The sequence below is a fragment of the Manis javanica genome, chromosome 13, assembly GCF_040802235.1.
Source record: "Manis javanica isolate MJ-LG chromosome 13, MJ_LKY, whole genome shotgun sequence".
Classification (NCBI taxonomy): Eukaryota; Metazoa; Chordata; class Mammalia; order Pholidota; family Manidae; genus Manis; species Manis javanica.
In genome coordinates this window covers 17,035,455-17,063,101 of record NC_133168.1, presented here as the reverse complement: position 1 = coordinate 17,063,101, position 27,647 = coordinate 17,035,455, and the positions used below count along the sequence as shown (strand labels likewise).

Below are 27,647 nucleotides of genomic sequence, written 5' to 3'. Positions count from 1 at the left end.
ATTTGAACTTTGATCTTTGCCCAGGCTAGCGATGCACAGCAGATCCTCTCGTCAGCCCTGCCGCTGGCGTGGACAGCTGATACACTTAACACCATTCTGGACCCATGCAGCCATTCTGTTTTTCACTTTCAGTGCAGCATCAATAAATTACATGAAAATAACATGTGTTGGCAAGGATGTGGAGAAAAGGGAACCCTCCTACACTCTTGGTAGGAATGGAAATTGGTGGAGCCACTATGGAAAGCAGTATGGAGATTCCTCAAAAAAATAAAAATAAAATCCAGTAATTCCACTTCCAGGAAATTACCCCAAATAAACAAAATCCCTGATACAAAAAGATGTATGCACTCCTATGTTTATTGCCACATTATTTACAATAGCCAAGATATGGAAGCAACCAAAGTGTTCATTAATACATGAATGGATAAAGGAGAAGTGGTATATTTATACAATGGAATATTATTCAGCCATAATGAAGAAAAGAATCTTGCATTTGTGACAACAGGGAAGGACATAGAGGGTGTTATGCAAAGTGAAATTGTTGGATTCTCCCAGAGGAGGACACCGCCCCAAATCACTCACGAAAGGCGTCTCTTGATGCAATAAGCAAGAGGAATTTATTCAGGAACCAGCTAGCTGGGGTTCAAGTTAGCCCGACGCAGCGGGTCTCAACAAGGACCCTGAGCACACAAAGCCAGAAGGTTTTATAGCATTTTCAAAGGGGGCAACATTTTCCACAATCACAATACAGTGTTTTTTCATAGACACATAAATCTTTGGCTGGGGCCACATCCTGGGGTCTGGTTAGATAAGATTACCTTCGGAATGTTTAGGGTGGTTCTAGCAAGATAAGCTTGGTGTGTATGATTAACTGATTTGAGGTCAGCTAATTAAAGGTCACTACATTTAACACTGGCTGACTAACTTGTTTTTCAAGATTCTAATAATTTTCCTCCTTCTAGGTTAGGGGGTGGTATTTAAGCCTTTAAGATGGCTGTACTTATGCTAACTTTTGATTCTTCAGATCCTACATTTCCCCACTTCTCTTTAGGGACATTCCAATCATGGAATGTTTGTGTCTCCTTGTTGGGTGAGTGAATGATATTGTTGACTCAACATCAGTACATGAACAGCACTCACTCTTTCTCTAACAAAAGTTATCAGCCGATTTAGCATGCAGGGTCCTAAAGTGAGGAGCAACACAAGGATGAGTAAGGGCCCAGACAGAGTGGATATCAGGGTTGTAAACTACGGGGATCTAGTGAACCAAGATTCAAATAGCCCTTGGCCGGCTTCCCGTTCTTTCTTTCTCTGGTCTAGCCCTTCCCTAAGCTTTGACATTGAATCTCTTACTATTCCGGAATGGTCTGCATAAAAGCAGCATTCTTCTTTTAAAGCTGCACACAGTCCTCCTTCTTTTAGGAACAGCAGATCCAGCCCTCGTCTATTCTGCAAGACTACTTCAGAGAGGGAAGTCAGAGATTCTTCAAGTTTTGTAATGGATTGCTCTATGGTCTTTAAGTCTTCATCAATAGCTGTCCTTAGTCCTTCATAATGTTGGTTCCCTTGGACAATAGCGGCTGCCCCCATTCCCACTCTGGCTGCGACTCCTATCCCTAACAACACAGCTAAGGTCAGCGAGACTGGCTCTCTCTTTTATCTATGCCTAGGTTCAAATTCAGCTACGAATGAGAGATCATCATGATACATCAACTTGGGCACCAGCTGAACCATGATACAGAAATCACGGGAGGAGTTGAAGGCAGAAGTAGAGACACATGGGGTCACTCCAGTGTTACAAGCCCACCATCTTTCGGAAGGAGGGATTAAATACCTGTTTTTACCGGGGAAGGCTATGGGTATGGACTCATTCTTTCTTCTACAGATAGAGACTCTAGCTGCTGCTAGGGAAAAGGGGCGATGACCGCTCTGGCTGCTTCGTGCTGAGAAGGGGGCGCAGTAAAGGGTGCAGCTAGGTCTCCATCACTGGTCAGTTGAGAGGGCCTCAGAAGGCTGGCGCTTCCATTCTGGGTTTCATTTCTATTACTATTTGCAGTTTTGTGGCTTCTAGGCAAGATAAAACAAATTGTGTTATTAGGTTATGTAGCAACATCTGGAGTTGGATTTTTTATTCTGGAAGGAGGCTGCATTATTGAAACAATACTTCTCTCTAAAATCACTCTCATTTTTACTAGAAGTAACTAGGTTAAGAAAATAATTAACAGCTGGCTTGATTATTTGCACAGGTGCAGCAAGAAGAGCAATTAATTACACAGGCTCTTTTAAATATGCTTTGCTGGAACTTTTTGTAAGGAATTTCAGATTGAACTTTTAAAGGCCTCTTGAGGCCAGACAGCCAAGCCAGACTTGCCATCAGTCTTTGCCTGCAGTACCTGTAGATTTGGATGAATTTCTCTCTTCTCGAGGTCTCTGCACCTGCCAGGAAGTGACCTTCTTTACTCACCTGGTAAGGTTGCTGGGAACTCTGTAAGCAAGGTACCAGGCCAGTTCTTCTAAGGGCTTTGTTGTCTTTATAAAGTCAATCTTAGTTCTTTAAAGTTGTTCATATCTGAGTCCATGCACATGTCTCTCAGGTATGACATTCCAGTCAAAGCCCTGGCAGTATAACCAGTGTTCTTAAGTAGTCTTCTCACAAGGAAAGCAGATTCTTATTGAACTCATGCAAATAAACATACTGCCATGGAATACAAAAACAGTCACTGAAAGTTTTTAAACTCTGGAGGGATCAGGTAGAGAGAAGGATGTTTCAATTCTGAGTCATTTACTAAACTGTTGTCAGTTTAAGAGAACAAGGTTAAAACACTTTATCAGCAACATTTGAAACAAAAAGACACAAAATCATTTTCTTTAGTTTATGTAAACTTATGTAACTAATACCTGTTCTGCTCAAATCTAGTTCTTTACTAGTTTAGGAATAATAAAACTGACTATAAATGACAAAAGACTTACAAATGACAATGGTTAAAGATCTGATGAGAGCTTACTGTAAGACAGTTGACATAAGGAAATTCTGATATTTCTGTAATACAAAACATTCACTAACAAAATTTAGCATCATTCTCTTTGACAGTGCTTTTCTGGTAAATATATATATATATATATATATCAGATAAACAAGCCAAACCAGTCAAATACTTTCTCCAATGAGAAAAAATCTTCTGACATGTTCCAGGGGCCCTCTGGAACATGTCAGAGTTAACTAGAGGTAAAAGCACTTTTTTGCATTTAATTCTATTAGAACTGTCTATCATTACACATTTATTATCTATATACCCAGCACAGTAAACGAGATACTTTAAAAAGGTGGGGCAGCAGGGGAGACTGCTGCTGTCAGTTTAAAAGACAATATATAGAAAGTCAAAATAATTCTAGGTTACTAAGCATTCTTGAGAGAATGGTAGCAGATGGTAGATTCCTCTGCTTTCATCTTCAGGAAGGGAAAAAAAGCTACAATAAGAATTCACATTTAGCTGAAAGAACTGTCTAAACTCAAGGCAGAGTATAATATCACCAGGCATACAAAAGACCTGTTAGAGATACATACAAAGAATGAATATGGCTATAGTCAAATTCAACTTAAAAGTTTAAGCAGAATTTCAAATTTAAATGTCTCTTTCTTTCACACAGATATTCAGATATGACCAGAAATATGCTTTGAGATGAAAGAGATCAGGCATTTTACTTCTTCATTTAGGGACTGAGAAATGATGACCTTTGGCTTACAATCAATAGCTTACAAACAGTGAAAATAATAAGAACATAACTCAGCATAAGTGTCTAAGACCAGATACAAAAAAGCAGAGAAAGTGCTTAAGTCTACAGGTCTTCCCTGAAAGCTTCAAGAATGTTTTACTCTTTAATAGTAGATAGAGCTTTTTAATAGAATTTGCATAGCAGCTTATAAGATTATTTGCATTAAAAAAATATGGAGTCCTCCATGTTTTTTTAAAACATACAAACATATCCACAGCATATAAATTAAACAAGAAGATCTGGTGGTTCTCAAAAAAATCTATTACAACTTTTCTCAAAAGTAGTCACACGTTCGTCCATCTAAACCTTTACAGTGAAACCTATTTTTCTGGGAGAAACATAATCTTGTCCAGATTCTACAGTTTAATTTTTAAGAATAAATTTTGGTTTGTTAACTAAGTGCATTTAATCAGCTGAAAAAAGCTTTGTTACCATTCTGCTTAGGAATTCAATTTCTCAGGCCATGCAATCATTTTCAATAACAAAATATTTCAAAGGCAAATAAGGGTTATACAGTTAACAAACTTTAGCTTTTAGTCTTTTTAATATTACGATTTTATGGCAACTCACTGAGACTTTAAGCATGAGAAACTGCTTTGATCTTTCAACACTAAGAGCAGACTAACAGTTAAAAAAACTGTTTAACTGGAAACGAGATTCTAATTTTGCTGTGCACTCGATACCAAGACTTACTCGCTTCAATTTCACATAGCATGACTATACTAACTCTTCCACAAGCCTTCTACAACTTTCTTTTTACATTCAGTGTTCTCTCTCTTTAACAATCACTCTCTTTTACTTTCAACAAAACGAATTTCCGTTCTTTACACTTTCTCTCATCAAAACATACATCTTGCAGCATAGAGAAATGCCCTCTCCATCACCTTAAGCAGTTTTAACCAGAACTCAAAACTATTAGAAACTTCAACCTCCAGTGAACACTGAGAAGCAGGACACTGCAAACTGTCAAACCAACATTCCCTAGACTGACAAACTTATGAACACATTCTACAATTTCTGCAACCATGAGCTTCACAGCACAATCTCCCAGCAAACACAGAGCACATCTTCTCAACTTAACAAAACTCTAAGGCTTTAAGTTACTACAAAGATTCTCAGGCTGCAGGTAGGCATACACACTGCAACACACAATTAAAAAGGTGTTCACTTGCCACACTTATCCAGCTCACCTACCTGCAACAACTACGCTAGCCTACTCACAAGACCCCCACTGAACACTAGACAAAGCCAAGCTTCTAAGCATTCTATTCTTAAAAGATTTAGCAGATAACATGACTCAAATGACTCTAGGTAAACTCAGGCAGCCGACAACTACCAAGACATGCCCTCCTTAGGCAAACTCAAATTAGCATTAATGCTTAACACTTTTTTTATCAGGTTTTCTGGAAGTTTTAGAATACTCAATTTTCACAAGCGCTTGTCTTTAAATCAATTTCATTAATACCATCCGGAGCTAGAAAGATATATTCATTTACACACTTAGGGGGTTGTCTGAATCTGTCCCATTGTCAGTATAACAATTATTAGGCACATGAAAGACACAAAAAACAGACACACACAGATTAGACACACAGCGGCCGCTTTTTGTTTTTTCTCGGATTTTCAAACAGAAACCGAAAGGAATCAGAGGGTTGATATTCCTGGCGCCTGAAAATCAACCCTATCTCATCAGATTCACCTTGCCGGAAAAACAGATGGGAGGCTACCAGGCGTCCCTGGCCTCCCAACCTCCCCGAGGCATCCCTCAGGGTTGCAGCCTGCGGTGCTCCTAGTACGTCTACCGACCGCAGTCTCAACCCCTTTATGGGATCGGGACAGCTGCCACACAGTGGGTACCCCCTTTCAGAATTCTGACCGGTCTCACTGAAAAACAGAAAACAGAACACAGACAAACCAAGGCGCCACCTCTTCCTCCAAGAGCGACTTCGGGAGTGAAGCGGGGTGAGCGCATGATCCCGGACGAGCCCCCAAATGTTGGATTTTCCCAGAGGAGGACGCCGCCCCAAATCACTCACGAAAGGCGTCTCTTGATGCAATAAGCAAGAGGAATTTATTCAGGAACCAGCTAGCTGGGGTTCAAGTTAGCCCGACGCAGCGGGTCTCAACAAGGACCCTGAGCACACAAAGCCAGAAGGTTTTATAGCATTTTCAAAGGGGGCAACATTTTCCACAATCACAATACAGTGTTTTTTCATAGACACATAAATCTTTGGCTGGGGCCACATCCTGGGGTCTGGTTAGATAAGATTACCTTCGGAATGTTTAGGGTGGTTCTAGCAAGATAAGCTTGGTGTGTATGATTAACTGATTTGAGGTCAGCTAATTAAAGGTCACTACATTTAACACTGGCTGACTAACTTGTTTTTCAAGATTCTAATAATTTTCCTCCTTCTAGGTTAGGGGGTGGTATTTAAGCCTTTAAGATGGCTGTACTTATGCTAACTTTTGATTCTTCAGATCCTACAAAATAAGCCAGATGGAGGAAGACAAATACCATGTTTCACTTACTGTGTAATCTAAAAACAAAACAAAGCAAAATGAACAAAACAGCAATAGACTCATAGATACAGAGAAATGACTGGTGGTTACTGTTAGGCTGGAGGAAGGATAAACAAGGACATGCAAACAGAACAGAGAGACGCCATAGGGAAAGAACAGACCAGACCCCAAAATCTGTGCCTTATATGGAAAGGGGACAGCTCTTCCTGAATTCCATCCTTCTGATGTGCCAACTAAGACCCAGATGTCAGCCTCCTCCCTCTTGGAAGGAAAAAAAGTTTCTAGTTTTTTATTATGTCACCTTTAGCCAATCATACCTCTCCATGCCCCCTAGGATAGCTGGCCCACTCCTCCCCCTCCTAACCCCTTATACGCCCCCACCTCCCTGACCAGGTGTGACTTCCCCAACCTGTAATACCCAGACCGCGGAACATCACCTGGGAGTTGCACTCAAATAAACTACCTGGCCCTTTGTTGCCTCTCTTCGCCTGCTTATTTCGGCTAAAATTTATCTTACAGTTACCACCAGAGAGGGGTTGGGGTGAGTGGGTAAAATAGGTGAGGGGGATAAAGAGGCACAAAATTTCAATCATAATATAAATCAGTCACAGGGATGGAAGTACAGCATAGAGAAAATGGTCAGTAGTTCTGCAACATCTTTCTTTGTTGGCAGGTAGCAAGTACACTAGTTGGGGTGAGCATTTAATAGTATGTATAACTGTCAAATCTCTCTGCTGTAAATCTGAAACAAATATAATATTGTTGTAAGTCTGGGGAGAGGAAATCCTGGGTCAAAATGCCTCTAAAAACCTAAATCAGTCAAAGGGAGAAATAAAGTTTAAAACCTGTTTATTGCTTACAAACTGCAGTCTGGGCCCTTCCCTCTTTCCTGCTCCAGCAGAAGCAAAACCAGCCCTCCCCTCCCCTCTCAGGTACAGATAAGCCCTCCTTGCCCAGGTAATTAGCCATTGATATGGAGATGAACTTCTCTCCACCCCTGAGGAATTATGCAAATGAATTAAAGCCATACTTCTCTCCACCCTAGAGTGCCGGTTGATATGCAGATGTACTAAAGCCAGGTGAGATATTCTGGAAATATTACAATTTTACCCATAATTGTATATTAACTAAACTTCAATTAATAAATAACATTAGATAGTCAAGACTTAATAATAAAATAGGCTTTCTGTTAGGTTATTTTGTCCAACAGTAGGCTAATATAAGTATTCTGAACACATTTACGGTAGGTTAGGGTAAGGTTTGCTGTTTGGTAGGTGTAACTCCAAGGGGAAAATATATTCTCAGCCCGGGACAAATAGACTTTGAAGCCAAAATCAGTCAAAGGGAGAAATAAAGTGGAAGAAACTCATTTCTTACTTAAAAGCAGTCATCCACTTCATGTCTCTCTCATGACCTAGCTACCAAAAGAGACCCCACACACCTCTCTGTCTCAATATATATTTCCTGTTCCCCCACTTTGTGACTACCTATTGATATAGAGATGGACTATTTCTTTCCACCCCATGGAAACATTTATTGATATGGAGATGCACTAAGACCAGGCAGGACAAGAGATTCTGGAAATATTGCAATTTTACCCACAACCCACCCCTCCAGAAATCTCACCTCACAATCTACTCACTTGCCACCTTCCACAGTGACCCCTGTGAGAAAACTGGAGCACTGAAACCAGAATAATAACATACAATAACAACAGCCATAAAATCATGATAATCCTCAAACTGGAGGATTCAGCTATATTCAAAAGTCCTATGCAGATTAAGTCTATAAAATGCCAAGAGCACAGAAGACCAGTAGCTGAACGGGTAGGAGGTTCAGAACAATCATCAGCTGGCAGGTCAAAGCTACAGGGGCTGTAGAAGAAAATAACCTTAAGGGTGGTAAGATGCATATTTTAATTACACCAGCATAGGCATATCCTGCCCATCAGGTAAGATGCATGCAAGAGAGTGGTCCCATAATAGGACAGTGGCAGGAATGGGATCTTGTCCTGGTCTAGGATACCAGACCTTCACCCCTCTCCCTGTGGTAGTTACAGATGGGTCAATATATGGGGCTATGGGAAGTATATGCACCAGTCATAAAGATAAAACAGAACTTCCACATAAGATGCTCTTACCTCCTCCTGGACATTTTGGGTACACTACCATGATTTTGGGGGGTCACTCTGCTGTTACTCCAGGAACACTCAGGAGGCCCTCCAGGCCTTTTCTACAAGGTGCCACAAGGACCAGCCATTGCTGCTCCATGTGCGAGAAAGCCCACAGCCATGTCCACTAAGCAGAATCTCCAGGGATTCCCTCATTTGGGGCTGGCAGCAGGATGTTGCCCTCCTGGCCATATCCTGGCTTCAATAACTCTTCTTCAGTTTGCACATACAGTTGTATAGGAGAAGCAGCAATGTATGTTAGCACATCCACAAGGCTCAAGGCTCCTTTTTTGGGCTTCTCATTCAAAGGCTGTAGCACTGTCCGTAAGTGAACTGACCAGCCCAGTAGACTATGAGTTTTCCACTTCAGGCAAGATTTCAACAAACAAATTGTACTTCTCTATCATGTCTGCCCTGATAGGGTTACATGGTACATGAAACTTCCACTTTATCCCTAATTGCTGCACCCCATTCTTGTAATGCATGTCCAGGAATGTGGGTGCCTTGATTGACCTCAATCACCTGCAGCAGGCCATAAGCTGCAAAGAGATGCTCTAGGCTCCTTTTTAGTCATTTGCTGATCTGCATGAGATGCCGGAAAAGCAACCAACAGTACAGTAGCCATGTCCACATAAGTCACAGCATACCAATATCCTTCTGCCCAATGTAGTCTATCTGCCACCTGACAAGGGTTTTCAGCCCCTTTACTATTGTCCCATGTTGCTGTGGGACTCAGTGTAAGTCCCTGTTAGGGCACACAAGGTACTCCTTCCAGGCTCAGCTGACTTCTTCAAAGGTCAACGGCAAGCCCCACCAACAGGCTACAGCCTACATTGTCTTGTCTTTTGCCCCACGTGCAACAAATGCTAATGTCACCATCATGCTACATCAGAGGCAGGCTTTCCTTCTAGCCAACACACCTGGGCCAGTGTGTCTGCTTCATCATTCCCTGGGGATGCCAAAGGCAAATGGCCAGTTACATGATGTACGGTAACTGTCTTAGTCTGACCAGACACCCATAGGTCTTGCCACAATTCTCACCCCCAAAGGGGCTGGTGACCAACCTTCCAGCTGGCATGTACCATGTTGGTAGCCAAGGGTCAAGCCCCGATATATGGCCCCACTGTCAGTGCAGATAAGGGCTTCAGCATTTGTGCAAAGTGTAAGATAAACACTCTCCAGTAGGCGCAAAATACCCAAAAACTCTTGTAATACTGCCACAGTGGTGGGAAAGCCTGGACCTTGTCTATGTTTCTGGGGTAACTTAAGTTCTACCAAACAAGACAACCCTGAAGCACTTTACTGACAAACCAGGTCCCTGGACCTTGGTGCTGTTCACAGCCCATCCTTTCTCCCGTAGATCTCCTGTAGATGTTGCAGCAGGCTAGGGACTGCCCCTTCTAAATCTGCAAGAGAACCAGACATGAGCCTGATATCATCAATGTAGTGACACAGGCGCACCATTTGTGGTTTCTTCCATGTGGTCCAGCCCTGAGCTACAAGTCCCTGACAATGGTGGGACCATGGAGGTGCCCCTGTGGAAGGACAGTGAGTGGCTACTGCCAGCCTTCCCACGTGAAGGCAAACTGTTCCTGACTTTCCTGTGCTATGTCAATAGAGAAGAAAGCATTAGCAAAGTCCACAACATAATGATACATCCCTAGTTCATGACTGAGGGTGTCCATAAGGGCTGCTACAGAGGGGACAACAGCATGCAAAGGGGTTGTGACTTTATTCAATTCATTGTAATCCATGGTCATACGCCAGGAGTTGTCCATCTGACTTTTTCACTGGCCAAACCAGGGAATTAAAAGGACTATGAGAGGGCTTTATGAGGCCCACCTTATCCAACTCCTGTAGAGTTTCTCCAATTTCCTTGTGTCCCCAGGCAATTTATACTGCTTAGTATTTGTCACCTGCCAAGGTACAGGAAGAGCTACAGGTGGTTGCTTGGCATGTCCCCTCAGAACTGCCTTTACCACACATATCCTCAGTCTGAACTCACCTGCAGTGGTCTGTGACCACAGGGGCCTCCAGGATAGCCACCCCCAAAATATATTCAGGGATGAGAAATGTACACAGTATACTCCTTTGCGGGTAAATGCCCCATCCCCTGTGGAATTTAGGCTTTCTTCACTGTAATTGCTGTACCCCCATAGCCATCTATCACAGCAGGGGTCCCATAAAAATGCTCAAGTTTGCCATAAATCAGAGAACACTCAGCTCCTGTGTCCACCAGCACCAGGACACGTTGTACATTCACAGGGGACCAATGAATTGCAAATTCTACATGTGATCTCTGGTCCCCACCATGTCCCCCACTGTGGGGACCTCGGCACCCACCTCAGTCAAACCACGATGCCCAATTGTCCTCCTGTGGGGGTGAGGGCCCAACCAGAGCCTGAGTACTGTTCCCCAAGAAGTCTTGCAGGGACACAGGCTGGACATGGGGCTTTGCCTCCGGCTTCCATGTCCTGAACCTCAGCGGCTGGAGCTGCTGCTCTGGCTTTAATTGGTGCCACAGTTCTAACAAGATCCTATTGGGCTGCCCATCAAGTTTTTCTTTCACTACCCTACTACCCCAGCCTTTATCAAATCAACCCACATCTGTGTCCTTGAGACCTTCACGCTTCCCTTTGCACCTCTCCATTCAGTCATGGCCCATACTTCCTTCCAGGCTCTTATTGTTTCAACCTCGCCCAGATCTGCTAAAGTACAAGCAGCCTCACTGATGTGTTGCCCTAGTGGGGGGCAAGAATAGTCACTAGGGACCCAAGGAGAGATGAGGGAGCTGTATGCAGCACCAGACTTCTCATTCCTATGGTGAACAACTCCTTATTGGGTCCCTGGGGGTCCATATTAAAAATGACATTTTTCATTCCCAGCTCCTGTAACACCTGCTGGAGCTCTGCATATGTTTTCCAGCTAGTGGGTAAGTATGGTAAATCACCCTGATTAGGCCAAACTGCCCTGATGGCTGCTGTCAGCCAATCCAGAAGCACCTGATTTCCTGAGGTTTGAAGGGCACTTTGCAACCACTGCCAGCGGCAACGGTGAGTCATCAGGAAAGCCAGTCTACCTATTTCAGAACCTGACATAACAATGTTTTCCACAAAAAGCCATGTGGGCAGAGGTTCTGAAGGCTTCTGCTGTAACCAGATGCTCATGTCCACCAGGTCTTTCTGGTATAGGGGGGAGCATGGGGTGCTCCACAGCCTGGGGAGGGAGCTGCTCTTCCCCCTGAGGAGCTCACAGTTGTCGCGTTTTTATTTTCTTAATTACAACCAGGTGAGCCTTTAATACTGTAGGAGCTATTGCCTTGGGCAGTGTCCCTGGCAACTGTTCAGCCCTTGGCCCCACCCCCTTATCCTCTCCCACGTCTCCTCCACCATCTCCAGGGCCGAATGCCTGCGCCTTCCTCCCCCTCCCCCACCGCCTCCTGGAGCACGATTCTCCTGCTGTCTGTCTAACCATCCTCCACTGCTGCTAACATATCTTCCATTTGGGGGACCTGTCTTCTCAATAACTGTCCTGTTTCTTAAAGGCATCCCATAGGTCATCGCCCAGCTCCTCCAAGTGATGCTGAAGTGTGTCTCTCTCCTCGATAACCCTTTCCATGAGAAACAGACATTCCACAATCCCGGCTGCCACACAGCCACTCAGGGTTTCTAAGCAGTCTTCTATCTCACACAGGGCTTATTCCACAGCTTCTGGTGTCTCCACCCTTCCCCTTCTGGGCAAGGCCCCACCAGTCCAGGAGGTGCTTTACCCTAGTCCAATTTTCCACTAGGGGCTCTCCAAGTGGAAGCCCCACAGATAGGGGAATTCCTGGGTGAAGTCGCACCATCCACCTCTGCCAGAGGGAAGCATGAGTCATCACCCCCAATTGCAGCACCCACCAAGGCCTTCCCCTCAGCCCCCCTGCCATCTGCAGCGGGGATTCTGGGTATGTCCCCACCATCTCTAAGGGCAGCCTGCCCAAACATGGCACCCATGAAGACAGATTTTGGGTTCAGAGGTCCTGCCTTCTACCACCAGGTATAACTCTGGCAGGGAAGATATGTTCCCAGCTTAGGACAAATAAACCTTTGAAACCGAAATCAAGGGTAGAAACAAAGTGAGAGAAACCCATTTATTGCTTACAAGCAGTTGTCTACTTCTGCTCACCCATGTCTCTTGCAACCCCGCAGTGAAAAAAGACCTCTAAAATACCTCTCTGTCCAGATGCCCACGCGCTCTCCATTCCCTTTTAATCACCTATTGATACAGAGATGGGCTACTTCTCTCCACCCTTTGGAAACACCTATCGATATGGCCATGCACTAAGGCCAGGTGAGAGATTCTGGAAATATTGCAATTTTACCCACAGTAGGTTAGGTGTATTAAACACATTATTGACTTAACAATACTTTCAATTTACAATAGGTTTGTCAGGACATAATCTCATGGTAAGTTTAAGATCTGTAATGGAAATTTCAAGCTTTTCTCAGATACACTAGTAAACAGGTATTTTTAAAGCAATTTTTCAAAGTGGTCCTATATCTTGGGCCTGAGATTAATGTGGGTATTGTCTATTTCTTTTTCAATGTTTTTGTGTATCCTCTGAATATTTTACTAACATGTATTAATTCTGTAATCAGAATAAGTACTTTTAAAAAAAGAAACTGGCTTTAACTCTGTAAATGGAAGAGAGTAGAGGAAAAGAAACTTAAAAACTAATCATGATGAAACTGACATTTACTGAGTGCCAGCAATGATCTTTTGGGAAGTAACTGGCACATTTACTTCCTCTCAATTTTGTATCAGAAGCTATTTATTATCAACCCCATTTTACATATTAGAAAAACAGAGCAGACAGAGGTCAAATAACTCATGTAAAGTCACAGAGCAAGGAAATGCAGTTGCCGGCACTTCATCTATGTGGCCTAACATTAAGGCCTCTGCTGTTTATCACCATGCTCTACTGACTCCTAAATTATCTAAAAATTAAGCATAACCTTGTATAATTTTAGAGAACTGATGTTTTCATATGAACTGCATTTTATTTCAATTAATATTCCCTGAACACACATGAACAGAATCCTGGGGGAAAGTGGTTTGAAACCAGTAGGTCTGTGATGTAAATTTTGCCATGGATAAACCAGAGTGGATAAACCAGCTTTGTGGCAGGGTTAATGGTATAGACAAACATTGGCCTATGCCATGTTAAATTAAACAAAGAGGCCATTAAGTACACCAAAACCTGGGTCTGTAAATGCCTCAAGGTTAAGAAATCAAAACCTAAGGACAACCTATCACCAACAGCCAACTAGGCTTTTCCACACAAGGCACACACTTGAGCTATAGCTATGCAGACAATTTCCTCGCTCATAAATAAAGCCTTTGCCCGGCTCCTGTCAGTGGAGTCACTCCCTGGCTCCTATTCCCCCTGACCACTTCTGCTGCTCTGCTACTGTCCAATTCCAGTTGATTTTTGTTCAAATAAACTTTAGAAATTTTTAATATGCCTCAGTTTATCTTTTTAACGTTTTGCATCTGGGCCATTTTGTGTAGGCAGGTCAGAGACTGTTGAAAGGAAGAAGGTGATTTGAATTGCTTAGGAAATGTTTGGAAGCAAAAGGGAGGAACTACCAGTCAGTTCTTAAAAATAGATATTTTAAGAAGGCACAGTCCACCCATGGAGCACAATTCCATGAGCACAGCAGACAGTCGAGGAGGAAGCGCACAGAGCGAGGGAAGGCCGCATCCCGCCATCTCCTTGTGTGGAGACCACAATCCCTGCCCTCCCCTCACCTTCATACTTTAGGGCTTTTGAATGTTGTTCTTTCTCCTCTCATCTTCTAGCTCCTGACTTGCCAATCAGCTCTGCTGCTGCGGCTGGATCCACTTCACTGCATATCACATTTCAGGAAACTGGATCACAGAAGTGATTTCAGGACTCAGAACTGAGAAAAGGCCTCAGGCTCAATAAACATTAGCTGGATGAATGAATAATTATAGGCATGGTCCTTCTGGACAAGCAATTTCACCTTGTATTTCAGGGCAGGGAAGGACGCAGGACAACAAGATGCCAGAAAGATGACCTACGCTAACCAATCAGTTTCTGACCGTGGTGGGTAGGGAGGTTTAGGGGAGCACAAGCAGCATTCATTGGAAACTGCTTATATTTTGCAAACAGACAAACCTGGATTCAGAACCTGTCTCTGCTTCCTACTTAGAGTACGACTTCAATTTCTTTGCTTAACTTGAGTCTCAGTGAATATGCCTATTGTAAAATGCCCAAATTTAAGGGATGCTGTGGTTTGGGGGTGAGCAGGGGGTCTACTCAGGCTCTTCCTTGGTCCTTGTTTTCATCCCTACTCCAAAGAGGAGCCTTAATCTGGTGGGTCATTCCAGGGCAGTGACTGGACCGTGTGAGAGCGGGGCTCTCTCTTTCTTCTTTATCTTGTCAGAAAGCCAGGACTTTTCCGGCATGGAAGGAGGACTCCCCTCCACTCCCCTCCCCACCACATGGTTTTTCTTTCTAACCTCTTCTCTCTCTTCTATGTATGCTGTTAAGTAGCAAGTGGCCAGAACTGCCTTCTCTGCCTTTTCCTTCCAGGTGGCTTAAGTGACAAAGAAGGTGAGAACCACTTCCTTCCATTGACAAGGCCCATCCAATCTGTTCCCTTTTCTTTGTGCTGTCTCTTCTCATGTCTCCCTTCTCTTCTTACATGTCTCCCCTGTGATCAGCTGGTAAACACTGGGGTTTAGGTTTAAGGAGAAGGAAGGGTCTGAGTCATTCTTGCCAGAGTCCCCTTCCTCAAGGTCTCACACACAAGCCCAACAACAGGAAAATGTGAATGCAAAGCCAGATAGATATTTTATCACAGTATGTCTCAGATGTGCAAAGAAATTGTTGGAGATGGATTTTAAAATCACCACTTAGTCTTCTAACTTAAGATAGGCTCATTCCAGGTAATAACTCCTTATTAGAGCTGTTTCCCTCCCTTTTTCTTTCCCCCCTCAAGGTGGTGTCTGGAGCGGTGCTCAGGTGGCTTTGCAGCGGCTCAGCGCCTGTGCTCTGGATTGTTACCAACCTGTGCTGTGAGGCTGCCGTTCTGGGCTTGTCCTGGAGCTGCAGCCCTAAGATCTGCTCTCCCGACACCCCCCTCCTCCACTCCTGTCACTGGCAGCAAGTTTTCTTGCATCATATCTGCCTCCTTACCATATAAAATCAGCAAACACCCACTTCCCAGAGGCCCATGCCTACTGGGACACGTAATTTATGGGATCAAGGAAAGCACACCCACACCCACACACAGTCTTTGTCACATTACCTTGTCTTCCTTTATCATTGTCTGTTGTCTGAGTATCACCTTTCAGAGACTTGTGGAGAAAGGAACCTGGAATTTGGGGCTATTCCAAATACTTCATACAGTGAAGCTCTTACAGATAATTTTTTATGTTGCTTTTATATATGTCTATCTTCTTCCAATATACCACAGTACAATGTTCAGGGATTTTGTTTTGTTTACTGCTGTAACCTCAGTGTTTAAAATAGTACAAGGTAGGTACTCAATAAATATTTGTTGAATGAGTGAATGGTTGAATATCTTTGCTGTGTATGGATTTATCCAGTTCAACTCTCAGGGACAATCTTATTTGCTTTGTCTCTCTGCCCTTGGACACAGAAGCCCATGTGCTACCCACAGCAATCACCAGCCCGGAGAAGGTAGTTGAAGCCGTGGGTCTTCGTAAGGCTCCTCAGAAAGAGTAACAGTGAGAAATGGGGGCCAATAGTAGCCATAGAGCAGCAGTTCTCAAACTTTTAAATCTCAGAACTCTTTTACAATTTTAAAGATTGTTGAGGACTCTCAAGAGCTCTCTTTACATGGTTAATGTCAACATTTATTGTATTAGAATTAAAACAAAACCTTAAAAACATTTATAATTTATTTAAAATTAACAAGAATGCATTATATGTTAGCATAAATAGCATTTTTATTTAAAACAGTTATATTTTCCAAAACACAAGTTACTGAGAGGAGTAGCAATTACTTTTCTTTTTGCAAATCTTTTGTGTCTGGCTTAATAGAAGGCAGCTGGATTCTCCTTCTTGGTTCTGTTGTGATATGTTATGGTTGAAATTCAACATCACACAGGCATGTAGTTGAGAAAGGGAGGCTCTTGGGGACTCCAGAAGTTCTCCGAACACATTCTGAAAACTGCTGTCCTATGTGATACAGCAATAATAATGCTCTGCTCTGATACAGAGCCCCCAGCCCAGCCCTCCAGGGGCTCAAGGGCATGATATTAGAACAGAATCCCTGTTTCCTGCACTCCCTACCTCCAGCCTCTTTGCTTAGGGTTGCACAATTCTTCAGTACCATATAAAACAGCTGACAGCCCTGAGCAGGAAAAGTAGGTAAGATGCAAGTTCCTGGGGGAGAATGTGGGTCTTGGGTAGAAGAGAGTGGACTAGACATCGTAGAAGGGATAAGGGGAAAAAAACACACCCTGTATCTCCAGTAAAAAGAGATAAGAGGTTAGGAAGTGCAGACGCATTTATGAACATATACGTCTCTGTGCCTGAGCTGAGAAAAAGAGAACAATGAAGCTCAACCTTCTGGGTGTGTGTGGAGGCCCTGGTTCTCAGACGGGGGAGGAGCTGGTGTCCATAATTATATTTATATTCCTACCTCTGTATCTTCTTGGGACTAGCCTGCAGGGCCACAGCTTTGTCCCTATTAGCTGGAGAATGACAGAAAGATAATAGACTCTAAGACGTGTGGCTCTAAGACTCCTACATTCACAAAAAGCATGGAGCGGCCCTGCTATGGGTGGGAAGGCTCAGGTGTCACCTTCTGTTTATAAACCCTTCCCATGGGCCAGCACCACCACCACCCTCATGTGCACCATGCTTACCTGCCTTATAGAGGGAAGGCGCAGGCAGCAGCTGTCAGTAGCCCTACCCAGGCCCCAGATGCCACCCATCTTCCATCCAAGTGGATGTGTATGGAAGGTGTGTGCGGACTTGAGTGTGCTGCTGTGACTAGAACAAGAGCATCACCCTAGAGTACTAAGTACACGGATAACAAGCCCAAACTTTGTACCTGGAACTTTCCAAGGCTTTTTCTTAGATACTAAGGAACAAACTTACCATGTCTGCTGCACTTAGTCCCACACTGACCTGTGACATCTTTTGCATTATTGTTCTACATTGCTGCTTATGTGGTATCGGACCATGTCTGGTTTAGCACAGTAATCCCCAGGTTCATGTAGCGTTTGGCCCATAGAAAGCCCTTATACATTTTTAGTAAATGAATTCTAGTGTCCCTATTTAATGTATACCAGAAGCATGTGCATCTCATACCTTCTGCCATTTAATTAAACTGTTCATATAAAGTTTACCTTCCGAAGAAGGTGTAAGTTCTTTGAAAGCAGGAAATGTATATTTGTGGGTTTTATATCAGATGTTCTACATAGCCCCCTATATCCACCTGTCTCATGGAAGTGTTCCACAAACCCCCCTAAGAGGTACATCTGCTTTTATAATGTTAAAACCTTTATTTATTTATCATTTTGCCACAGGGAAGGACTTGCTTATTTTTTCTTTTAAGTCCCCACTAATGGTTTTAGGTAGAGCAAGTTATTAGTTTATGGTCTAATAATATACCTTTTTATTCAGAAAAATTCTAAGCTAAAAGGTTCATTTTATTACCCATTATGAACCAAAATCAGACTATATATGAAAGCATATGTTTAACATACCAGATCCCCTACATCATTTCCAATCAGAGAAGCTCTGCTTTTATCTGTTTAAAATTGAAAGGGTCCCATAGATTGTTACCTAAATCAGGACAGCAGTGCCTGGGAAGGAATATGTATTTCATCAAAAAAGGTATCTTTTAGATGAAACCACTTGACAAAGATTAAAATAACAAGATGAATACATTAATAGAGAGGACTCAGAAGTTTCCCATGTAGAAACAGAAGATTACTGTGTCTCTCTAAGAACTTACTTTTAGCTCAAGAAATGAGTATAACAAGGATTGGGTGTTTTGTTTTTTAATGTAACAGCTTCATTGAGATAAATTCCCATACCAGAAAATTCACACTTTTAAAGTTTACAATTCAATGAATTTCAATATATTTATGGAGCTGTGCAACCACCACCACTCTCATACCCAAAAGAATTTTAAAACATTTTTAAAAATCTGTTTTGTTTCCAAAAAGACACCCCAGACTTATTAGCAGCCACTCTCCATTCACTCTTCCCTCCAGCTCTTGGCAACTACAAATCTCTTTTTTGTCGCTATGGATCTGTCTTTCCTGGACATTTCACATCCAGAAAGTAGAATCATACAGTGTGTGGCCTTTTGCATCTGGTTTCTTACACTGGGCATGTTTTAAAGGTTCATCCATATGGTTGCATATATCAGGATTTCATTTCTTTTCATGGCCAAATACTGTTCCATTATATGGATATACTACCTTTTGGTGGTCCATCCATTAGCTGACAGGCATTTGTGTTGTTTCCACATTTGACTGTTATAAATAATGCTGCTGGGACCATTATGTACAATTATGGGGGGGGGTGTATATATGTGTTTAATTCTCTTGGGTATACACATAACAGTGGAATTGCTGGGTCATAAACAGCTATGTTTAACATTTTGGGAATTGACAAATTGTTTTTCAAAGCAGTTTCACCATTTTACAATGCTACCAGCAGTGTATGAGAGTTCTAATTTCTCTATATCTTCACCAACATATGTCCCTCTCTTTTATTTGAGCAAGCCTAGTGGATTTGAAGTGGTATCTCATTATGGTTTTTTATTTGCATTTCACTAATAATTAATGATGCTGAGTATCTTTTCTTGCACTTCTAGGCCATTTGTATATCTTCTTTGGAGGAATGCCTCTTCAAATATTTTGCCCATTTTTATATTGGGTTGTCTTTTTATTATTGAATTGTAAGGGTTCCTCAAATATTCTGGATTAAGTCCCTTATCAGATATGTGACTAGCAAAAAAATGTCTCCCATTCTGTGCATTGGGTTTTATCCTTAACTCTTTATTTTGGGAAAAGTATTCCACTTCCTCATCTGGAAAATAAGTGGGTTCAAAAGACTACAGGATTTACAAATCAGGGTGCATATATACTGGGAGCAGATGCCGGTGACCAGAGAGTATAAGACATCCAGGGATTCATGTGGTTCATCTTCTGAAATGCTAAAATTAGTCAAAGATTTAGGAGTGAAGAGAATCTTGCTTTTCCATCTGTGAAAGTCTGGAAAGGATAAAAACTGTGTGTGTTGAGCAAATGGAAATGTTGACACCTTAAGAACCTGGTGGCAAAGGTGTTGCAGAGCCATGTCAAAGTAATCAGGGCAAGTGGGCTTTAGAGAGAGAAATATGCCTGACCATTGGGACCCGTGAGATGAGCCTGTGACTTCACAGAAAGCCTTCAAAAGCTTTTTTGTTTTCTTTTTTTAAATAAGTTTATTTTATGGCTTTTAACTTTGATCACTTAAAAGTCATTAACTCACACAAATCTGCTCACCTTCCTCCTGCCATTATTTTATTTTATTTACTTTTTATTTTATTTTGTTAACTAGACTGTGTTTTGTTCCACTTCCCACCATGGCCAGTTCCTTGAAAACACAAAAATATCAAGAGCCTAGTTTTACTGATTTCTGGTGTCATTTTTTTATTTACTTCCTCAGAGAGTAGTAATTTTGAAAAACTATTTTCCACACCAAATACGGGTGGGTAGTTAAAAACAGGAAGTTTTGAAGTATACTCTCAAAATAAGTAAAAGAAATAAGGCAAAATAATAAGGGAAATTTAGAATAACTTGAAATCACCAAGGGTTGAAATAAACATGCCATTGATTGTCCTTGGGGCACCCCAAGATGAATGTGAGAGGTCAGAAGTAGACAAATGGCACTTCTTTTTTTTTTCTTTTTTAAAGAACAGCTTTATTGAAGTATAATTCATACCATGTAATTTACCCATTTATAAAGCATACAATTCAGTCGTTTTTAGTATATTCACAGAGGTGTGCAACTGTCACCACAAACAACTTTATAATATTTTGTGTGTGTGTGCTTGCTATTTTTTTTTTGTTTTTTTTTTTGTTTTTTTTGTTTTGTTTTTGAGAGGGCATCTCTCATATTTATTGATCAAATGGTTGTTAACAACAATAAAATTTTGTATAGGGGAGTCAATGCTCAATGCACAATCATTAATCCACCCCCAGCCTAATTCTCGTCAGTCTCCAATCTTCTGAAGCATAACGAACAAGTTCTTACATGTTGAACAAATTCTTATATAGTGAATAAGTTCTTACATGGTGAACAGTACAAGGGCAGTCATCACAAAAACTTTCCGTTTTGATCACTCATTATGAACTATAAACAATCAGGTCAAATATGAATATTCGTTTGATTTTTATACTTGATTTATATGTGGATCCCACATTTCTCCCTTTATTATTATTATTATTTTTATTTTTAATAAAATGCTGAAGTGGTAGGTAGATGCAAGATAAAGGTAGAAAACATAGTTTAGTGTTGTAAGAGAGCAAATGTAGATGATCAGGTGTGTGCCTGTAGACTATGTGTTAATCCAAGCTAGACAAGGGCATTAATACATCCACGGATGCAGAAGATTTCTCTCAAAACAGGGGGGGTGAGGTTCTAAGCCTCACTTCTGTTGATCCCCAATTTCTCACCTGATGGCCCCCCTGCGACTGTGCCTGTCTTAGGTTGTTCCTCCCTTGAGGAATCTGACCCGTCTCTGGCTAAAATAGCACTTCGTACAGCTGCAACTTCTGAATCTTAGGAAGAAGCATAGGCTATTCTTAGATGCTTATTTGATGTTTGGGTTTTAACCTGTGGTGAATGCACACAAAACAAAACCTACCTGTTTTTTTTCTGTTTGAGAATACCATGACCAAAAACTGGCAAGACATTTTGCTTTGGAGCCATATTTGAAAAATAATGTATATTCGCTAAGGACCTAGTGTCCAGAATATATAAAGAACACTTAAAATGCAAAAACGAAAATGATAACCAAATTTTAAGATGGGCAAAGGACTTAAAGAGACATTTATCTAAAAAAGATACAGAAGTAGTTAATAAGCATATGCAAAGATGTTCCACATCAACAACCATTAGAGAAATGCAAATCAAAACCACAATGAGATACCTCTCCACACCTAGGCTGGCTATAATCACAGAAACAAACAAGAAACAACCCAAAAAACAAGTGCTGGTGAGGATGGGTTCCAGTGGTCCAACAGTTTGGTGGTTCTCCAGGAAACATATAATTACCATATAACTTAGCAGTTCTACTCCTAGGTATATATCCAAAAGAATTGAAAACAGGTACTCAAACAAAAATTCATACACAAGTGTTTGTAGCAGTACTATTAATAGCCAAAAGGTGGAAACAACCCAAATGTCCATCAGTAAATGGATGGATATACAAGTGGTGGTATATCCATACAATGGACTAGTATTTGGCCATAAAAAGGAATAAAATACTGGTATATGTTCAATGCGAATGAACCTTGAAAACATTATGCTCAGTGCAGAAGCTTGATAAAAAAGGCCACATAATATACAACTGCATTTATATGAAATGTCCAGAAAAGGCAAGTCCATAGACACAGAAAGCAGATCAGTGATTACCAGGGGCTATGGCAGGGGGAATGGAGAGTGACTGATCAACAGGTAAGAGGTTTTCTTTCAAGGTGATAAAAATGGTCTGGAACGAGGTAGTGGTCATGGTGGAACAACATTGTGAATATACTAAATGTCACTGAATTATACATTTTAAAATGGTTAAAATGGTAAATTTAATGTTATGTATATTTTACCACAATTTAAAATACAATGCAAACTTTCAAAGAAAAGCACATTGATTTATTGAAACTTGAAGGCCATAGTGAGAGCTATTTAGCAGAAAGCACAAACAAGCAGTTTACAAATTGCTTGAAGCTCCTCTGACAATTGACTGGGCCAAGAATGGATATCCAATACTAGGTGGGTCACTCAGAGCCCTGTCTGGGAATGTGGAAGAGAGAGAGCCATGGTTATCTCATCATGGGACAGGTAAGAAGAAGCACCCTAGGAGTTACTAGGCTGTGTTGATGCCCCAGAGCTCCACCTGGGCTTCGTTAGTTTCCTGTGGATTCCCTGAGCCTGGTATCCTTAAAATAAATCTCATTTTGCTTGAGTTAGCTTGCGTGGTTTCTTTTCCTTGAAACAAAACATCTTATTCTCATACATAAGACTTGAAGTTATTGGGTTACTGGGTATTTTAGGACATTTAAGTAATGTTACCAATTGTATTAGGTTCCTATTGCTGCCATGACAAATTACCACAAATTCAGTGGCTTAAAACAACAAAATGTCTTCTTGTGCAGTTCTGGTGGCCGGAACTCCAAAAGGCAGGGTCAAGCTCCCTTTGAAAGCTCTCAGGGGACACCAGTTGTCTCTTGCAGCTTCTGGTGGTTCTAGGTGCTCCTTGGCTTGTGGCCACATCACTCCCATCTCTGACTCCTCGGTCACTGCCGCCTCCTCTTCTGTGGGTCTCTCCTAAAGACACTTGTCGCTGGATTCAGGACCCACCCAGATAGTCCAGGATGATGTCCTCGTCTCCAAATCTGTAACATAATGGAGTGGGGAGGGACAACACACCACTCAACCTCGCTGTACAAGTATATAATAAGAAAAATAATGTCACAGTGAAAGGTATGCCCATGTAGAAGCCTGCTGCTGCATGTTGGCCATGTGTACCAGTGTTCAATGTTGCTGACATGGCCCAAAATGTTTTTTGAAACTTCCCATTTGTCACTGCCCTCAGAAATTGGGTCACATTCTTCAGAAAACAATAATGGCCGTCATAGAATCACCTAGATTTGTACAGTGTAACAAGCACTTTCATGCCCTTGGAGCCTCATAATAACCCTGAAATCAGGTAGGTAGATCCTTCGATGGAAGGCTTCTGTTTCCTTCTGGCCAAACTCAGTGCCTTTATTTTCTTGAAGACCAAATGTCATTTGGAGCAAACTCTGGGAAATGAGGAAGACCACTGAAACTGGGCAAATGAAGTTCTGATACCAGAATCCCCTGGAGGGCGTGGTTGGAAAAGACCAGGTCAGTCTTAACTCTCTCCTCTCCCTCACTCGTCTCATATCAGTAAACCAAATCCTGTCAATTCCACCTGGAATATTCCCCATATGTCTAATCCCTTCTTCTCCCACTGAACTTGCCTTAGTTCCCTCAGACCTTGTCTGGACAACTGAAATATTTTCTAACTCATCTCCTTGCCTTTCAGCTTTGTCTTGTCCCACTCACTCTACCCCTCAAAAATATCACTTACATGTGATCTGCCTACTCCCCACTTTCCAGCGTTCCCACAGCACAGACAATGGAGGAACACAGACAATTGAGGAACAATTCTAAGTTCCTCAGCTGGGCCCTGAATGCCTCTCACAGTATGACCTTCATCTAATTTTCCAGCTTCTCTAGATTTTTTGTTTCCTACCCATGCTTGTCCTGCACATTCATGCTTCTGAGCCTTTAACTTTGAAATCTTGTCAGTCTGCTTTTTAAAAAATCATGTATTTATGTGAAAACTAAAATAAGTACTACAAGGCCTAAAACAAATCCAGAAGGCTTCTAGTCCCCCTCTCCACCCTTGTTTCCTGGGCACTCTCAACCCTGGGCAACCTCTTTCAACTCTCTTACCTGTCCTGTTAGTATTAACCTCACATTTTAAAATAAAATGCTAATAGTGCTGTATTTATTTTTTGGTTTAAGATATAAATCGATGACTTTCTATGATGAAGATGAGGTTTTAGCTCTATTACTGCCCAGATCCTTCCTATCTATCTATCTATCTATCTATCTATCTATCTATCTATCTATCTATCTATCCACACAAATATGTACATACATATAGTCTCCTTCCCCATCCTCCTAATATAGTTATATCACAGTTTGGATTCTATTGCTATTTGGTGTTTACATGTAGTCAGCTGTACTGTGAATATATTCTCTTTCTTGTATTCTTCCTTTCTTTGGACTTAATAATTGCCTTGCTGTTTCCTTGACTTCATTCCCTTTGCTTCATTTTCTATTTACCCAGCATTTATTCATTCCCAGGCTCTCTGCCAGAAGTACATCTCTTCTTGATTCCATCAAACATATCGAGGATTCTATTAACTGTCATTTTCCTGGGAGTGCTCCCCGGCCCTCTGCAATCATCCATCCTTCTGCTGCATTCTGGGCTGGTTGCTCCACAGGCCACCTGCGAAGCTACCATCTGGAGCTCACCGCTCACTCTTACCTGGAAATTCCTTTCACTCCCCTCTATGTGGGATCTCACGTTTCCTAGGTCCCATGTCTTATTGTTTCTTGATTTACTCTCTTTAATGAAGTGCCTCTTCCAGTAGCTTCCTGAGAGTAAAATTCTTGGGCTGTTATGTATTTGAAAGATCTTTATTCTACCCTTCTGCTTCACTGGTAGTTTGGGAAAACCCTTAGTCGGTTCAGGCAGCTACAACAAAGTACTATAGACTGGGTGGCTTATAAACAACAGAAATTTATTTCCAACAGTTTGGAGACTAGAAATCTGAGATCAGGATGCCAGCTTGCTTCTGAGTTACAGTCTGCAAACCTCTTATTGTCCCCTCAATGTGACAGAGAGCAGAAAGAGGAAGCAAGCTCGCTCGCAACATCAATCCCATCCATGAGGGCTTCACTCTCATGATTTAATTGCCTCCCAAAGGTCCCATCTCCTAATATCCCCTTGGGAGGTAGAGTTTCCACATATGAGTTTGGGAGGGACACAAACATGCAGTCCATAACAGGAGGAAATAGGCTTCTGGGTTGGAATTCATTTATCCTTGGAATTTTGAAGTAATTATTGCATTGTCTTCTAGCTTCAAGCTGATATTCCAGATACTATTCTGATTCTGATGCTTTGTGTGCAACCTGTTCTTCCTTAGGAAGATTTTAATAATCATATGTATTTTTTTTGGATTATTACCTTTCTTGGTGTAGGCCTATTTTCATCCATTATTCTGAGCGCTCAGTGAGCCATTTCAGCTTGCACACTCACGTTCTCTGGTTCTGGGAAATTTGCATGGTTTATTTCTTTGTTAATTTCTTTCCTTCTACTTCCTCTGTTTTCTCTTTCTGGAATTCTTATTTGGAATATTGAACCTATTGAACAGATCCTCTAATTCTCTTTTCTTACTTATCTTTCAAATTCCTCATCATTAAATTTTACCTTCTCAGAGAATACCTTAAATTTACCTTTTTTTCAACTGAATTTTTAATTTCTGCCATGGTATTTTCAATTTATAATAGATTTTTTTATTGTTTCCTTTTCATAGCATCTTCTTTTTGTTTCATGGATGTACTATACTCTTAACACTCTGAGGCTATTCATTCAAGGAGCTTTTGAAAACTTTCTGCTACTCTGTCTCTGTGTCCTGCAAGTTCCTTTTATTCCTAATTATTTGTTATGATCCTCAAAACTCTTGCCTGACTGCTTACACTTTAGGATACACAATAAGAAGCTGATTGCAAGTCCTGTGTGCAAGGCCAGGGGGCTGCACTATGGGATGATCTCTGGCTGCACTATATCTTTAAGAACCTCTGAAGTCAATATTTAAACTAATCACATCATATGCACTTGTACATGTGCAGGATAACTGTAATATGTCAACTTACCAGTTAGGCCAAAATACCACTCTCTTCTCTCCCCTGAAACTCAAAAAGCTAGTGACATCATTTTAGATATAGCATTTACAGCAATGAGTCATACTTGCCTGCTAGTCATAATCAGTATTGCAGAGAAAACTTGGCAAAATATCAGCCTCACAGCTTGAAGGTGGTTGCGCTTGTTCTTCTGCTCCACGATCTAAACGTTCTTCTGGTGGGTTCAAGAACTCCAGAAAGTGATAAAACTCAGGGAATGTCAGTTTTATCTTCTTGTACAAATTTTAAATCTTCAGGGATAAAATAAGGACATATAAAGATAACTCAGCAAATATTTGATTGTTTTGTAGAAATCCTAAATCTTTCTAAATGTTTTAAGAACATGGAAATGTTCTTTTTTAGGAAGAATTAACAGAAAATCATTGGCCAAATCTCATTTTTCTTTTTATGTTCTGGGGTTACAAACTACAGAAAAAAAACTCTACGTAATTTCACTTAGGCTTGAAAATCATAAGCATTACTCTAAAACCAGTATTCATTTTGCATACCTTTTACCATTACATAGAAGGTAAAAGTCTGAAACACTACTTTATCATATAATCTTAAATTGCAATGCTGTAAAAATTGGGGCACTGCAGTATTTTGTAAAAATGACTATGCTATATGCTCTTTTCCTCTTGGAATTTTAGCTGACAAGGACAGAACTGAATTGACTATTCTGGGACACGAATAATAAAGGAGAGTTGACAATAAGTTTTAGTCCATTTTCCTTAATTTATTTAAAATTTCTTAGAAGTAGTTTAACTCCTCTATTTTCTGAAAATGTCAAATGAAATAGCTAAAGATAACCAGATTGATTTAAAAAGTCTATTTCTATGTTTTTGCACTGAAGAAGAATAAAAACTTTTTCTATCAAGGATTCATGGTAAAAAAATTATTGGGGAATTTTTTTCTTTTTTGAGACAGACAAAACAAAAATTTCAATTAGTTTTAAATTGAGGAACATCAAAAAGAAAACCTTACTACCATGGCAATCATATTTTCTCCCCAAACTGGCCCTTCTGGATTTTCATATTCCTGCCAAGGCAATCGTTTCTCTCCAAATCAACCACATTTGGAAGTCTGGGACCCATCTCTTTCACTCTCACTTCTCCATACCCCGCCTCACTCTTAGGTACTTCCCACCCTGCCTGGTCTCCCCACGAGGCTCACATTATCAGTTATCAGGTTTCAAGCTTTTATTCCTATGTCAGCCTTCCCATCTCCTCTGAACTATCTTAGCTGCAGTTCTCAGGGGCCTCACAGCTAAATTATTTGTCTCACACTTCCAATTTATTTTTAAAGGAGTTTCAAGCTTATTTGCCTAGAGTCCAGTAAGTAAATGAGTGAAATGAGCTGGCTGTGCACAGGCTTTTATTTTATTTATTTTGGGACACCCTCCCCCCACCCCACCCTCAC

At 41.3% G+C, this 27,647-nt stretch overlaps 1 long non-coding RNA gene across 1 annotated transcript; it reads right to left on the bottom strand.

The window, feature by feature from the left end:
* Positions 1-349: 349 nt before the first annotated feature.
* LOC140845854 (uncharacterized) lies at positions 350-15,769 on the bottom strand. The gene is made up of 3 exons (XR_012124776.1): positions 15,544-15,769; positions 14,258-14,377; positions 350-2,067 (listed from the first exon to the last, which is right to left on the bottom strand). It is a non-coding gene; the product is annotated as an uncharacterized lncRNA (long non-coding RNA).
* Between the last annotated feature and the right edge of the window lie 11,878 nt (positions 15,770-27,647).